At 43.4% G+C, this 17,478-nt stretch overlaps 1 protein-coding gene across 6 annotated transcripts in view; it reads right to left on the reverse strand.

Moving 5' to 3' along the window:
* The window catches only part of ENOX1 (ecto-NOX disulfide-thiol exchanger 1), a 744,157-nt gene extending 736,745 nt beyond the window's left edge, over nt 1-7,412 (reverse strand). For 2 of the 6 annotated variants that reach the window (XM_064270090.1, XM_064270092.1), the window contains exon 1: nt 7,260-7,412. The gene's annotated coding sequence lies outside the window, so the exon portion shown is untranslated. Of the gene's footprint in view, nt 1-4,497; nt 7,125-7,259 lie in introns of those variants that run through there. The other 4 variants (XM_023551259.2, XM_023551262.2, XM_064270093.1 and 1 more) reach the window with 3 other exon arrangements.
* Nucleotides 7,413-17,478: the final 10,066 nt, after the last annotated feature.

Consider the following 17,478-nt stretch of genomic DNA (forward strand, 5'->3'; position numbering starts at 1 on the left):
GCCGACAATTCCCAGCCCTCTAAGGGCGCCAAGCCTAATGGGCAGAACAGAGCTGTGGTGCAGGGTAGGCGACTGAAAGCTCTAGATTAGGGGTGGCAGTGAGCTAAGTGATCATACACCACAGACCTCTATGTCACGCTGGCTTTTCCAGACAACTTTCCCTAAAACTCGGTCTTGAACCCATCGCCATGGCTACTACCTTGGTTTACATGCTCATCGTTGCTTGCCTGCGCAGTGCCATTTGTAGCTGGTCTCCATGCCCCTCAATTCTCCCTCCCATCAATCCATTCCCTACACACCTCCTAGAGTGATGTTTCTAAGCTGCCAATCTGAAGTACCAAATCTTTTAGTAGCTCCTTATCACCTGAGGCCTGGGGGCTGGGCCTCCCAAACGCAACTCATTATAAAAAATAGGTGGTGGGGGACAGGTTTGCATTTAAAAAAAAAAATTCTTCAATATTTTATGTTGAGTTCCCCAGAAACAGATTTAAGGTCAGGTTATCCATTTGGGGGAAACCCTGGTGGCGTAGTGGTTAAATCCTACGGCTGCTAACCAAAGGGTTGGCAGTTTGAGTCCACCAGGCGCTCCTTGGAAACTCTATGGGGCAGTTCTACTCTGTCCTATAGGGCCGCTATGAGTTGGAATCGACTCGATGGCACTGTGTTTGGTTTTTTGGTATCCACTTGGGATGGGATTCCAGGAAGGGCAGGTAGAGGAGTAGAGAATGGAAGACAGCAAGGAGACACAGCCATAAAGTACAGGTTATCTAGCAGATTGCCACTGTGAGCAACTGAGGCTCATTTCCACCGGGCACCTCTGGGACACCGTAGAAGATACATCGGAGTTACCAGGTTGAGGATCCTAGGGTATTACTAGCTCCCTTATTACTATATCCGTTATTACTAACTACCTAAATTAGTTCTTTTCTGTCCTAGGCTCAGAAGCCCTGGTAGCACAGCGGTTAAGTGCTCGGCTGCTAACCCAGAGGTCAGTGGTTCGATTTCACCAGCCGTCTCCTTCCATAAAGATTATAGCCTTGGAAACCCTATGGGGCAGTTCTACCCTGTCCTACAGGGTCCCTACGAGTGAGAATTGACTTGACGGCAATGGTTTTTTCTGGCTGTCATGGGCTGAGGCCATCAACTGCCCTACCAACCTACCCCGTGTGTGGAAGAGAAAGCCCTCAGGTGAAGAAGAGCAGATGCTTTCAGTGGGCTCTGCAGGCAAGTAGCGGAATAAGTGTTCAGGGCAAATGAGCAGGAAACTGACCTTGCCAGTCCCACCAAGCCACTTTCCTGAAGATTTTGATTGAGTGGGCCTGGGGGAGGGAACACAAAACCCACTGCCACTGAAGGGATTCCAACTCAAGGAGCAGCTGGTGGATTCCAACTGAGACCTTTTGGTTAGCAGCTGAATGCCTAACCCCAGGACTCCCTGGGGGAGGCGGAGGAGCCTGTGAATCCATACCTTGACAAGCACCTTGCAGGATTCCTGTGAAAATGCAGTTCCGTGTCTTTGGAGGGCCTTACTAGGTCTCCCTGGTCTACCTCCTGCTCTATTTTTCAGACCTACAAAATTCGGTACCTGGCATCTAGAAGCAGACTTTGGGCTCTACCTCTTAATCGGACATTGCTCTCAGAGGTTCTCAAGGTGCTTCTTGCAAATGAGGCCAAAGTAGAGGCTCTGGCCACCTGCAGTCATTAAGGTCCTCATCCGGCTTTTCTCCCTCTGCTGAGGATGTTAACCACAGCACCCTGGCCACATTCCAGTCTGGATAATTACAGTGGGGGTAGCAAACGTCACCCTCCAGCTCCAACTAAATAAAGTATTCATTCGACTTACTGCCATAACCTTTGTTATGCGGCTGTGGGCTCTTAAAGAGCTATTCTATACTGGGATGGCTGTATTTGTGAAAAATCAATACCCCTGGTATAACTTTCTACACTGGCAAGAAGTATAAGCTAGCTATTTTGGTTTTTTTTTTATTCAGTGCCAGAAACAATTAGAAAACCAAAGTAATTTTTTTTTTATTTTTACTTTCTATTTTACTTCTAACTTTACTTTTCTATTTCATTTACCACACAGATAAAAATGAAAAAAAATGGCAACATTACACAAAGAAGGGAGGAGGGTGCACTCATTCTACAAAATCTGCGTGGTAGACTCTGAGGTAGGTACTGGGGTGTTCTTGGTGCCATGGGTTAGTATGTCGTCAGCATCAGTGTGAAAATTTTCCAAAGGGGTAATTCCACTTAATTCTTCCTAAGCTACTGCATTTCTGAAAATCTGAATACGCTGTCTTTATTTTTAAAAACTACTATACATTTTTTTTTTTTTTTTACTATACATAGGTCTCCCGTCCTTAAAATAACAAACTACAAGATTTTACACTTTACGTGGGTGATAGGGGAGTATAGAAGTATATGTGTGTCTAAGAATGAGAAAATGTTTTCCTGGCTAGTCTGGAGGATAGAATATGGGATGTTGCATACATATTATATATATATATATGTATATATATATATATATATATGCTTGTTTTGGGCAATCATCATATTTGTGTGGGTGAGAGTTTACAGGTTACAATAGCAAAAGCTGACATAGGGAAATTGAAAACATAAATATCTCTTGTTTAAAGCTTCTCTTACTGTATAAAAAAACTCAAATCAAGTCCCTCAGTGTTCTATCACGAAGACAGAAAAAAGAAATGAAAAAAATAAAAGCACCGTGCATGTGTTTGCACATACACACATATTGCCTTACAGATGAAAACAGGAGACAGAAGTCAGGTGTATTTCAGGATTCCAGTGGATTAACTACATGAACTACAGAATATTATTTAACAGCACACTATGCAAAAATGGATTAAAGTACAGAAAATATTAAAAAAAAAAAAAAAAAAAGAACAAACCTTGAAATTCAAATTAATCCTAGAGGATCCAAAACAGTATTTGTGCTGGACAAACTGTAACCAGACTGTGGAAAATGGGTTTAAAAAAAAAAATTCAGTGAAGTTCACTTGAAATCTGCCAAATTATTATTCCACTTGAAACTCTTTCTAGCTAGAACAAGATAATAGCAGACTTCTAAAACTAGGTTAAACGTGCTGTAAATCAATTTATTCCCCCCGACAAATCCATGAAAGTCCACGCTTTTCTGGTGAAACTGGTTCTTTTAAGGCACTTAATACTGTCACGGCATTGTTTCTCCGACCTGTCCCCTCCAAATTTTTCTGCTTAAAGTGTTTTATTAAAGTTAAATGACTACCTTTGGCATAAATAATAAACAATGGAATACAGATTCTTTCAAATAGCAGAAGGAATCTCAAAACGTTATCACACACGCAATCCATTTTCTAAGTTTAGGAGAAATGCTTAATAATGCAAATCTGATCCAGGTTTGTAAACCACACAATAATGCATCCATTATCATTTTAGAGCTAAGGAACACTATGCACTATAACCACTTGTCAGAGGTGATGACTCATCCTCTGGTAACAGCCATCCGGTAACACTTTTGGCAAGACAGCTTTGATAAGAGAATGAAACACATATTATGCAGTGACACAGTCTGTCCCACAGTCACGACACCTAGAGCATGTCTATTCACATTGCATGATGGCAGACTGGAATGAATGATTAATCTGTTATAATGTTTCAACTCTTGCAGGTATACAAGCTGACCAACACAATCTTCAACCTCATCCCTGTTAAAATCTGCATACAGAGTAATAGAGCCTCAACAACTGGCCAAGCTGTAAACAATTAACCAGTGGAAGGGACTGGCTTTTACAGTTCAGGAGAGGAGGAGGGAGTAATACGACCTTCAGAAATTGAAAGCAGAATATCATGTATCTTAGACCATAATCTAGCCTAGTGTCAATACTGAATTTTATCCCAAATATTACTGTAATTTTCTAAGTATCCTTATTTGGATAAAAGTCTTGGAGACAAATGTTAAGTAAATAAAGAACAAAGAATTTGATAGCAATTCACGGGAAAAAATGGTCAAGTGTGACCCAAGGGCACACACACCAGAGAGTGGTTCTCTCACCAGAGTCCAGTCACATCACCTCACTGGGCCTCAATGTCTCTTAAAATTAGAGATTTAGCCCAGAGTATCAATCTACGAGTTTCACCTAGCAGTAAAACCCTGCCATCTAATTAGGTATCACAGGGAGTCAAGTTTTCTGTAAAATCCTAAGAGCACCTGACTGCAGCATAAAATTTGCTTACAACGTTTAATGACTATAAAGGAGGAATTGAGAAGGGTCCGATCAATCCTCCCAATCTTGTATTTTTTAGTTTATACTAGGCTTAAGGTCGCTATGAGTGAGAATCGACTCGAGGGCAACCGGTTTGGTTTTGGTTTTAGGCTTAAGAGTGTAATTGAAATTAGGTATTTCATTTCACCCCACAATAGCAACATAATTCTTCCTATAATAAAAGTGTTGAAATATTTTTTTTTAAAGCATTCAAAAAAAGAAAAGGCTTCACCTTACTCAGATGAAACTTAGTACATCTGTCTCGTTTGGAGGTTGCAATGTGAGTATCAGGATGTGGAAGCAGCTGTCACTGCTTTGTTTTTCATTCACATTAGGTGGTTGCCAGGCAACAAAATACTATTGTCTGTTTCCATGATCTATTGGCCAATTCTTCTGGTGATAATGCTATCTTCAGTTTAAAACAGGGCCACCTTTTGGACAAAAGAAGTGAGAAAAAACACTAAGCATAACAATAACACATATATGAATACACTAACTATACCCCAAAAGTATGGGTGTAAGTATATAACTGTGTGGATATGCATACATATGTTTTGCATATATGCATGTATGTATGTGTGATTATTTTACCTTCCCATCTAAAACCTGCCAAAACTAGGTGAATCGAGCCATGAACTAGAAACATGAAAACATAAGAAATATTTTCTCAACAATAGCAATCATTTCCAACTTGTCAGATGTATCAAATCTTGTCCTGTGAATACAAAGACCTCCAGTCAGAAAAGCAGTTCTATGTGTATAAAAATAATACACGGAAAGCCTTTGCCGTCTACTTTAGAATCCTCTAACATTTAATCCCCTGTTTTATTTGATATCAAGTGCTGCCATTGTGTACACAGGTAATAATTCAAATGGGAAAATTCTGTTGCTGCTTACATCCAAGAATCTTAAAATTTATTTCATTGTAAAAAAAATAACTGAATAGTTCTTCTTGGAATAGCCTCATGTGATTCCCCACTTTGTTTTGATACGGCTCCCCAGGGAATAACAGTCATGCTATGTTACTCTTGCATATTTCACTAGCTCACAAATAAAATAACCCACAGTGTACTCAATATAAAGTTGTCAACATTAACTTGCATCAGTTGCTGTTTGTTTTGCACTGACAAGGCTTCTAAAGAATTACAATATTCTTGGATGTACAGACACAACATCAAAACAGCCTGAAGGAATTAAAGCTTGAAAATGCTAAAGGCAATCAGGCTTTGAAATGAAGAGAAATCAGTATCATTTATGCATACATACATATTTCTGCAAAGCCCCTAAATAATGCCAGAACAATCTCTGAATTTTATGCAAGGCTCATCCTTCTTCTCTCAAAATATTTCAGACGCACTTTAACTTAACTATTTAGTGCATCCCTCTAGAGGGGCGTTTGAAAATCTGCATCACGTGGAAATCTATATATTACAAGAAACTAGAACAAGCAATATCCATTATATATGGGATAGATATTATTATAAAGTTTCCTACCAAAAGGGAAACGCTAGCAAACAAAAGCACAGTGGGTTAATAGTGAACTAAATACTAGCCAAAACTACCACTTCTCTGGACAGAGCGGATCGCACCCACCTCTCTCAGGAGTGCCCACCAAGGTTTCTTCTCTACATCTCACCCCACAACAGATCCAGTTCCTTCTCCCTCTGTTTCTCAAGCTTACGCACCTGTGTCTCCCCTTCTCCAAGAATCAATTTCCTTCCGACTTCTCCACCCTCTCCAGGTCCTTTAAGGGCCTTTCATTACTTCCGCCAAACTACCACACTCATAGCTGCAGCTCGGCTTGCCTCGACCTCCCCCATACGCACTTGTTTCCCGCATTCTTCCAGACCTGCTTGAAATATAGCAACCGGCAAACAAATAAAATATTAATACTACCTAGGGTTACACGCCATTTTTTTTAAATGTTACAGCAAAGATAGAGAAAAGGAGAAAAGCACAAGTATGCTCGAAAGAAAGGTGACCGCGTGGCTATACACAGTGGTACGCGAAGATCCTACTCAGCCGAGCTTCCCCACCTGTCGACCCCACTTCCCCCATGTGCGCGCTGCGGGATGACAACCACAACACTCCAGAACCACCCCCCGCCAGAAAGGGGGCGGGGTTACGGCTTCACCCAATCAGGACCCGCAAGCCCCGGGTGTCCAACCTATGGGGTAGCTGTGGCCGTGCAGGGGGAGGACGTGGGGTGGTCGGGGAGGGGCCTTGTCCGTGGGAGGCGCGCACGTGTTGAGTCCGGAGAGGCGGGGAGGCGGAGGGAGTCCAGCTGCCGAGGCGCGGGTTCTGCACCCTGGCAGTTGCCGGGTCCAGCTGCCCAATGCCTTTTTTGCCTTGGGCTTGTCTGGGCAGAGCGCGCTCCCGCCAAGGAACACCCAGCCAAGGTGTCCGAGTTCGCCGTGAGGGGGAGCAGCTACAAATAACAACAATAGTACCTAGCGCAGACGAGACGGGTAGGAAAGTTTCCCGGCCGCGCGGAGTGGGTCTGCCAAAACCCGGAGGAAAAGGGATGCAGGGCGGGAGGGGAAAACCGGGAAGGGGGGAGGGCAGCGGGAGGGCTGCGCCAGCAAGACAGGGTCCCAGGTGCAGCGCAGGGGGTGACTGGCAGTCGGGGGTGCGCTGTCCAAGGTGCACGATAGGTGGGTGGAGCGCGGCGGGCGCGGAGCCTGGAGTCCAGACCGGCTGGCGGGCGGCAGGGAGAGCGGGGAACAGCTGTCTGGGGCGCCGGGCACCCCCGGGCTCGTAAAAGTGAAAGGGGTTGATCTGGGGTAACGCGGGGAACAGCCCAAGGGGCTACACCTAAGCCCCCACGCTTCCACACACCCCTCCCAGCCACCCCACCTCTAGCTCCACTCCCCTCCCCCCTCACCCACTCCACTCCAGAGCCTCGGTCCGGGTGCCGAGGCAGGGGCGGGACCAGGGAACCCCGGCTCCGTGCCCGGACGCCCCAGGGATGCTGCGGGCCCCGGACCGGCTTACCTGGGGCCGCGGTACCGGGAGCGGTGGCAGCCCGCCGCGCGGAGCCCGGCGCCGGGCGCGGTGCGGTTCCTCCTCGCCTCGGCGTCCTCCTCCTTCTCCGCTTCTTCTAGACTCCGTCCGGAGTCCGGAGCTGTGAGACAGTGCCGCGCTGCAGCCGCCGTTCCCTACCGCCCTTCTCTGCTGCCGCCGCTGCCGCAGACAGAGGACGCCCCGTGGCGGCTAGAAGCCTGTGTGAGTAGCGGCGCCCGGGAGACTGGGATCTGCTAAAGCGGCGCTGGAGACTCCGGGGCTCGGAGCGCGCGGGCGTGCGCACGCGCGCCTGCGAGTGTGTGAGTGTGTGTGTGCGCGCGCGCGCGCGCCCACGGAGGTGGGGAGTCGCGAGGGGAGGGAGAGAGAGGCCGAGGGATGCTCGAAGGGACCGGGGCAAAATTCTTCGCCTCCGGAAATCCGTAAACCCGGGAAGGAGGACCGAACGTGTGTATCCTCTGGCGGAGTTGCCCTCGAGGCGGCGGCGGCGAAGGGTTAAGAAGCGCAGCGCGCGCGGGCTTTGGAGTGGAGCCGAGCCGAGCTGAGCGGAGCGGCGCGCGGCCACCGATGCAGCAGAGGCGGCGCCCGCAGCCTACGGCCGCGTCGTCCGCTCTGGGAAAGGGCCGAGGTCGCTCACTCTGGTCACCGCTGCTGCTCTCCGGACTTCTCCGCTAGGCGCCGGGTTATTGAGACCAGGATTGCACCGTTGCTACGGCGACTTTGGAGGCACCCGGTCGGCAGGGCGGGCCGAACCGGGACTGGGCACACATGGCCGACTCCAGGCGGGAGCGGGCGGGTGCGAGGGCTGCAGGCGTGGGGTGGGCGGTGGAGCTGGGCCGAGCGCACACCACCCGCTCGCCTGGGCGGAGGATGCCGGGTGGGGAGCCGCGGCCGCGGTTAGCGTGCACGTCCCGTATGGGATGAGGAGCTCACCACTCCGAGTTGAAATCGTGCCTTTTTTCCTCTTCGGAGACCACCTCTGACCAAAGTTATCCAGTTTCCAGGTAAAACTGCTGGCCTCCTCTTTGTTTAGATTCAGCTAGCCGCAGGCATTCCAGGAAGGAACCAGTGTGGCCTGCCTGGCACAGCCCTTGGCCGGTTAAACCCCTACTCCTTCGTTCGTCCAAGCCACAGCCAGCACCTGGAATACAAATTTTATAGTATATTTACATGCCCTCCCTCCTAAGATTTACTGTCTTAGCAAGATTTTATTTTAAATTCTCAGTGGAATTTTATTCAGCCAAGAATTTTTTCAAGAGGGTCATAAGGGCTGGGTGATACTCGGAACACCCTTCCAGGCAGGAATCTTCCAGGCAGGGACTGTGTTTTGAGTACTCTTGCATGCCCTCCAGTATTTAGCACTGTACCGTGTCCATCGTGTGTTTTCTATAAATGTTGACTGACTGACATTGTTTCCTAGCTTCACATATCCCGGAGGCAGAGACTTAGAAGCTGGGAAAACCATCACCGCACCACTAGGCTTGCTTGATTTTAACTTTAGCCATTTCCCTATATGAGGCTATTTTCCGCTCTGGCTGCTGGAGTCTGTGTCCCAGTGCAAAGAAAGAAAAGAGAGGGTACTGACCTATTGGGCAAGCCTACCCAAAGGTGTACGGGAAGAGCAATCTGCATGCAACCCAGTAGGATACTCTGGTGTGAGAAAGAATAAAGCCCACTTTATTTCGATCTTGAGGGAATTCAAACTCAAAACGTGAGTCAGTTCATTGGCAGCTTATGTCCCTTCTAGAATAGAAGGGCAGGAAAAGAGTATTAAGACAAATGCTTATTTCTAATAGCTTGGCAGGTACAAGCTTTACTTTTGTAAAGAGCAGTACTACATGGACACTCATCAGTACATGCAGGGTAGCATCAAACCCATCAGGCTTCGGTATTTCTACAGTCATCCTCTTAGAAGCGAAAGTCCTCAATTTTACATTCCATGCTAAATTTCAATTCCTTTGAACTTAGGCTCTTCTGTGAGCTGCTTCTCTCTCCACTCATACCACAGCTGTGAAATAAAACTGAAATAAAGTGTAAATTAAAATGGATTTATTTGGGTGCTGCAGTGTGTTCTCTGGTGGCAGTCCCTTTAAATGACTTCTCTTCTGTCACTCAATATGCAATCTTCTTAGAAGCCATTTCTTGTGATATTGGAATTCCTGTGCTTTTTTGTTTTGTTGAAAGCTTAGATATCTAAGATTTTTTACTTGAAAGGATGCTCTAGAACTTGGAAGAGGAGCAGAAAGATTCTGAGACCCACAATAAACTCTTGACAGTCAACCTTTATAATGGATATAAGTCAAAATATTCCAAGATAATTTTTGAAGATTTGTTTCCCTTAGAAAGTTGCCTTTAGGATTTCAATGGCTTTCCAAATGCTTGTCTTCATTGTTTGGAAGGAAAGGCTGTAACTTCTCCAATGATCACCAAGGGGGGCAGTGTTGTCTTTGTAAGACTGTGGGTTTGTGGCAATCTTAATTTACTTTAATACGTTGTTTTAGCTGTCATTGAGTCGGCCCCTAACTCATGGTGACCCCATGCACAACTGAACGAAACGCTTCCGAGTCCTGCCCCATGATCAATTGCCAATCAGACCACTGTGATCCATAGCATTTTCATTCCCTGATTTTCAGTAGATTGCCAGGTCTTTCTTCCTAGTCTTAGCTCCACTGAAACCTTTCCAGCATCATAGCAACAGGCAAGCCTCCACTGACAGACGAGTGGTGGCTGCCTGTGAGGTGCATTGGCCAGGAATTGAACCTGGGTCTCCCAGATGGAAGGTGAGAATTCTGTCAAGGAACCACCACTGCCCCCATTATTTTAATATCTCTAAAGATAAAACAGTAGAAAGAATCATCATCTTGTTACTATAAACAGAAACATGAGATATATAGTGTTTCAGACCCCCTTAAAGAGAAAAGTTTAGAGGAGCAACTAGTATTAAAATGCTATCGTTCTCTGAGTTACGTAAATGCTAAACAATAATACAATGTACAATTATATGATTTACCTTTGTGTGTCACCATCAGTTGGACTGAGAGTCAATACTGTAATTATAAAAGTTCTTTTTTTCTTCCTAAAAAGGGAATGCTCCTTAACGTAACTGCCTTTTTCCATTTGCAGCAGTGCAATAAACTAGTTAAACATTAATGTCCTTAAAAACACAGGACAGTGCAGGGCTGAGGTGTGTGGAGAAACACTTTAAACAGATTGGATCACAACTAACTATTCTGTCTGAAAAAACAAAAGCTTGCTACCTCTGAAGACTGACAAATGTAGGCTAAGAGAGGTACCATGAATTCCAAAGTCAGCTCCTTATGCTGGGAGCAGATTGCCCCAAATTCTTTAGTGGTTGTGAGCATGCATAAGGATACGGGTAATTTCTCCCATAATTAGGTCCCAGATGACTTAGTCCATTAGAGTTTTCAATGATAAAAAACACCTTGACCTGCACCTAGAAACAATGCCAACTTGTACAGTGGAACGGGGAAGAAAGGAGCAATCTCAAGTAATCCTGTTTTTGCTTTTATTTTATTGTACATCGACTTATTCCATAAGGCCAATATTTCGTAGGGCAACTTAATCCTGGGCGATGAAGCATCTTTTTAGGAAAGTCAAAAATCAAACGGAAAAAGCTCATAGTTTATTCTCAGCAAAAGTAAACAGGTTTTCTTACTCATCACTGCTGACATTTGGGAGGCAGGTAGATTCCAGATGTTCTTAATATTTAATGGGGTTATGGATTTCCTGGAAGCTGGAGAAAGTTATGGATTCTCTCCCCAGGACACTGAACCTATGAACATACAAAATTTTGAATACAATTTCAGGGACTTAAGGGAACCTTCTCTGAAATCAGGCTAAGAATCCCTGTATAACAGAGATCTTTTGCAGATTGACGTTATATGGCTAAAGGAAAATGAATTGGTAGATTTGGTAATATCTTCACTTCCATCTTGAAGCTAATTATTTGATTGTCAACAACAAGAAAAGGCATAAAAAAATCAGTAAACTAAACAAGTATTTATTGAGCACCTACTTCATAATGAGTTCTGTTCTTCACTCTGTGGTTGCTGCCAGTAAAGTCTAAACATGACCTGTCTCTGTATTTCAGGACCCTACAATCTAGTTATCGTTATTATTGAGAACAAAGTGGACATAAGCCCTGTTGCCGTCGAGTCAATTCTGACTCATAGCGACCCTATAGGACAGAGTAGAACCCCCCATAGAGTTTCCAAGGAGCGCCTGGTGGATTCGAACTGCCGACCCTTTGGTTAGCAGCTGTAGCACTTAGCCACTACGCCACCAGGGTTTCCATAGGCATAATTAATCACTTGATCTGGTGCAACAAACATCAGTTTGAATAAACGCTGTGACTTAACGTAGCTATTTGTAAAATAAACCATTCAGTTGATAACTGATTATTAATGGTTATTAATATGCATATGTTTTCATATTCATATTCCTTAGAAGCAGTCCTTTAGAGCAGTACGTAATATATAATGGAAAAAGCTGTATATTACTGTAGTCTGGATTTCAGTTTGGGGATAAGAAGAACATTTCTGACAGACAAGAATGAGTCATGTTGGCAAGGGCAGCTACAGAATACTTGTCCCTGGAGTTCCCTGGCAGAGTAGATTATACTAGAATACTCTAGAACTTATTTCCCACTGTATCGGATAATTGGTAAGACCCCTCCCCCCATTTATTTTGAAAAGCCTATACTTAGATCCAGCAGTCTATTGTTGGGTAATTTTAACAATGTTTTATTATTATTATTCTTAAAATTTATTTTTGCCTTCTCAGTTTTTCACTTATCAACACAGAATTATTTTTGGTTAATATAACTTTAAAAATACAGCTCTCACATTTAATTCATAACAAAATTTATAAAAGCAGAAAAACAATAACCCAAGGAAACAAGAAGTTTTCAGTGGTTATATGCAGGGTTACCAAGAACTGCCCTCCCATTGATAGGTGACACTGACTTAACACCAGTCACGTAATTGCTGTCCAGCCAGCGCTGACTCATGGCAACCCCATGTGTGTCAGAGTAGAACTGTGCTCCATAGCATTTTCAATGCCTGACTTTTCAGGAGTAGATCGCCAGGCCTCTCTTCCAAAGTGCCTCTGAGTAGACTCAAACCTCCGACCTTTCAGTTAGCAGTCAAGCGTGTTAACTGTTTACACCCCTCAGGAAATCCTGTGACTTTAGAGCTGTTGAAACCCCAGCCCACCTTGTATTGAACATTTTACACAACCTGCCTCCCCAAGGGCCTCAGAGGCTGCATGTAAGGAAACCAGAACCGTCAGTCACATCTTTGGCGTTTCCCAGATGCAGTCTTAGTGTAGTATGAAATTAGCACGGGGCACAGGGCACGGAGTCACAACACCTGAGTTCAAATCCCATCCCTGCCAACAAACTTACTGTGCAACCTTGGGCACTTCTGAGCTTCAGTTGTTACACCTTGGAAATGTGGAGACTAGCACCATTGGTTTGTTACAAAATTTAAATAAAGTAACATGTGAAAGGGTCCCGCACTTTGTAGGAGCTCAGTAAATCTTGGATACAAATAAAGTGGGTGGCAGAAAAGTAAGACACGTACACAAATGGGAAGCTCCTGTCAAAATTCTGGAAACCTTTCTTAGATTATAATTTAAAGAACATTGAAATGAGCTGATGATTTCTGGGAGTCCCCTCCAAGGGTATTTTAGGAAAACCACAGACAACCCAAAGTTGGCAGTAACTGACACATGCAGGAAATTGTGCACTCCGTAATTCTAGAGGTGCCGTTGTTCTATAAATTCTGCTGCTGTGGCAAAACCCAAGCCTTTGTGCTCGTTTGTTTTTAATTAGTCTCTGTTTTTTCTGTCACACAGACTCTGTTTTCCAATTGGGCTTCACCCTGCTAATTTGGCTATGCGAGCATTCATTTTACAGACAAATACCAACAGTAAAATTTCCTTTCTTTTAAATAAAAATAGTTCACTGCTTCTCCCCTTAATTGTAAAGGTAGTGTGTATGCTCACTGAAGGGGAAAAAAAAAAGGCAATACAGAAATGTGTAACAAAGAAACAAAAAAACTGCTGTAAGATCGCCTCTCAGGGACCAACCACTGTTAACTATTTTCGTACATAACCTTCCAGACATTTTCTTTGTATGTATTTATTCTTTTAAAATGTCATTGGAGTCAAACTTCAGCCATTTAAATGCTAGCATTTTAGCACAAAACACTTCACACACTTTCACAAAATGGTTCAAATTGTTATTTTTTTTCTCTACTACCCCTTCTTTCCAGGGTGGGCATTTTGCTCGGAAAACCCTTCAAAACAAGATTTGTGCCGGCTATCCTTGCAACATTTCTTTTTTACTTCCCCATTTTCACCACTTCTAACAATGAGTATGTTTTGTTGGCCCTTTAAAAACTTAATCTCACCTTGGTGATGACGTGTTTTGGAGCCACGCCTCCTGCTCCTTGGCCTCTGGACATTCTGTGGATGCTTTGAATTGCTTAACCTCCACCCCAAGACAAGGTCCTGCTCTAACCTTGGACCTGGTACTGCATTCTCTGATGAAGCAGAAAAGAGTCTTGATTTCAATAACTAACCAGAGTGACCACCTACTGGTTCTGTAGACGGTTGGCCCAGAGGTAGTGACCTTTTTGACTTAGTGATTTATATCAGTGGCTGTTGGGAGGTTTGTTTTATTTTGCTTTAAAGGAAACCCCATAAACTATCCTTAACAATTAATGCAAATCCTGACTATAATTTCAATGGAATTTCCTACTTTTGCAATCAAATGTGTTCACTATTTTAGCCAGGAGGCTATCATTGTTCATGAAAAATATAGCAATGCCTATAATTTTGCCAATTTGCTACTTGTATAGACGGTTACAGGCTCCCAAGATAAAACAACCCCATCCGAGCCTATCCCACCTTACAAATCTAAGAAACCAGGGCCTTCTAATGTCACTCTTAAAATTAAACTAAAAACTTCGCAGACAAACAGAAGAGATGGAAAGGAGAAAGGAAGGAGAGAAGGAAGAGAGGAGAGAAAGGAATGGAAAAAGAAGGAAACAAGGTGGGATTAATTATCTTAGAAGATACACTCTACATTGTGGATTATGAAATGTTTAAGTTAGCACTCATATGTGTAACTCATGTAAGAAAACAAAATAGAACATGTGAGGTTAACTAAAATCTCAGACATCTCATATATATAGTATAACAACATGCATTAAAAGGTTTTGGTGAATACTAAATTACAAAAGATGAGTCTAAGAATTGGTAGTATGTGTCTATTGCTAATCAGTGGTGAGAGCCATGGTATTTCAGCAACAAGAAAGGTGGACCCTGGCTGCAGAGGATCACTGATTTTGACTTCTGTGCCAGATGATACAAGTTTATTTCTTAGGTCCAGCTTGGGCTGAGAAGTGGTCTTGGGTGGAAGAAGTACAAAAGTCTTTATTGAGAGATGCCAATTTTATGGCATTGAAAGGTGAGGTGGGGGCAGAAACAAAATCTACAATTGCCAGTCCTTTCTCCTGCAGAGCTGCTGGGTAGGTTCGAACCGCCAACCTTTCGGTTAACAGCAAAGCGCTTAACTGTTTGCAGCGCCAGGACTCCTTACAGGCAGTATAGACAGTATAACTGAAACTTAACCCAGTGCCATCGAGTCGATCCGACTCATAGCGACCCTATAGGACAGAGTAGAACTGCCCCATAGAGTTTCCAAGGAGCGCCTGGAGGATTTGAACTGCAACCTCTTGGTTAGCAGCTGTAGCATTTAACAGTATGGAAGAATACAAACAATATGGGATTCATCATCGGACTGAGCTGGGTTGGAATCGTGGCTGTATCACTCCCTGAGTGATCTTAGGTAAGTTTCTTACACTCTCTAAGCCTCAGTTTCCTCACTTGAAAATAAGGATAATTTAATATAAATGTTTTAGGATTTTTTTGGTGCAGAAAATGAGATAATTCTGGCGTTTCCTTCCTCCCTAATGTCGACACAGCCCTAGGGATTTTGGGGCATTTGTGGAGGTATACTCCTCATCCACCAATAAGTTCTTTTAGTTCATAAGTTTGCTTTCTCTACATTTCTTCGAGATTAGCTATGTCTTCTGGTTTCTGTCGGTGTGATGGGTTCTAAATTCTTTTCTGCTCAAAAGAGAACTCCAGTGCACAGACTTCGGAACATTTATTTTGACTGCAAATAGTCTCTTTTTGATTACATCCCATGTATAGGCTGCGTTAGGGATAAATAAAGTATGATTAGAATTTGGCTTTTCAGATACATTGATACCTGAAAAAGAATAGCCCAGCAGGGAAGGTACAAATCGGATTCTCCTCCTTCCTGCTCAACTCCTCACGCACTTATCATACCATATACTTACCCTCATAAATCGGTCTCCTGTAATTTCAGCTAATATGAATCAATTCCTCTGGATTTGACCACCCCTCAAGTTTTTGAAAACGTAGGGCTGTGAACCAAGCCCCAGACCATGATGGTCTCATCAAGAGGCTGTACCTTGGGTGACCTAGCCTGAGGCAGTCAGTTAAAAATCACAAATTTTCAGAAATAAATGAACTCAAAATGATTTTCTGTCTTTAAGACATTCCATTTCACATGCAGAAATTTAGTCTCTGTATTTCTTAATCTGTGGCACAAGGGATTTGATCAAAGTAGAAAGAAGAATTTCCTGACAATGAAAGTGATTGTATCTGAAATGAGCTATAGAAGGTGGTGAAGTTGTCTTCTCAGAAGCTCTGTATAAATAGGTCTAAATAAAAGTATTCACGTACACTACTTCTCAAGCCAGAAACTGATGGTCAACCAAGTGTCCTTCTAGCCAGATGATTCTCAGATGCCGTAGAATAGAAAATTCAGGCTATGAGATTACTTTTGATACATTTTGATAGTTTTATTCCATGCAAATTTTCTTACTTACCTAGAGCTGTCATAACAGAAATATCACAAGTGGGTGGCTTTAAAGAACAGAAATTCATTTCCTCACAGTTCGGGAGGCTAGATGTTCAAGTTCAGGACATGACTCGGGGGTTGGGAAGATACTCACTTGTCTGCTAAGCCTCTGGTAGCTACTGGCAACCCTTATGTTCTTGGGCTTGTACACACATCTATCTTCACTTATCTGTATTACTCTTCCTGCCTGTGTGTCTCTGTGTTGTTCTACTTTTTATAAGTCAGTAGTGATTAGGTTTAGGATCCACCCCACAGTGTTATGGCCTTATTAACATAACAAAAGAAAAAACCTTATTTCCAGACATGGTCAAACCCATTGCTAATGAGTCAATGTCAACTTATAGCAACCGTAGGACAGAGTATAACTGCCCCATAGGGTTTCCAAGACTGTAAATCTTTACAGAAGCAGGCTGCCCCATCTTCCTCCTGTGGAGCAGCTGGTGGGTTCAAACCACCAACCTTTCAGTTAGCAGCCAAGCACTTTAACCACTGCACCACCAGGGCTCCTTTATCTACAGGTATAGGAGTTAGGTTTTCAGCATATATTTTGGAGGAACAAATTCAATCCATAACACAATTATAGAAGGGAAAAATGAAAAGAAAAGGAAATTAGCATTTAGCAGCTGTTTTAGTGAAGCAATTTGTATTATAAATTTCTAGAACAAAAACACTAGTTCAGGAGATAAACAATTTTAGGGTATGTTAAAGATCTTATGTACGTGATAAAAGAGAGAGAAAAAATAAACAATTTAGCTGGAAAATGCTAGGATACCTCAAGAGTCATTGTTGCGGTTGTGGTAGTCTTTTTTACCCTAACTTTAGGAAAGGCACCATGTTCTGGGACTGGAAGCATCTATTAGAATTTCAAGGAAATTATTATACTTTTGTTAACAACTGTGTGTGATTGTATGAACGTGTGTACGTTTTACTCATCTAGCCTTGTCATACAACGAAGAAGTCATTCATTGCAAAGAAGTCTTCATTGCAAATACCTTCTTTCATCAACATAAACGGTGACTATACACATGGACCTCGCCAGATGGAACACAAAGAAATCAAATTGACTATATCTGTGGAAAGAGATGATCAAAAAGCTCAATATCATCAGTCAGAACAAGGCCAGGGGCCGACTGTGGAACAGACCATCAATTACTCCTATGCAAGTTCAAGCTGAAACTGAAGAAAATCAGAGCAAGTCCACGAGAGCCAAAG

This window comes from Loxodonta africana, chromosome 17 (assembly GCF_030014295.1).
Source record: "Loxodonta africana isolate mLoxAfr1 chromosome 17, mLoxAfr1.hap2, whole genome shotgun sequence".
NCBI classification, from domain to species: domain Eukaryota; kingdom Metazoa; phylum Chordata; class Mammalia; order Proboscidea; family Elephantidae; genus Loxodonta; species Loxodonta africana.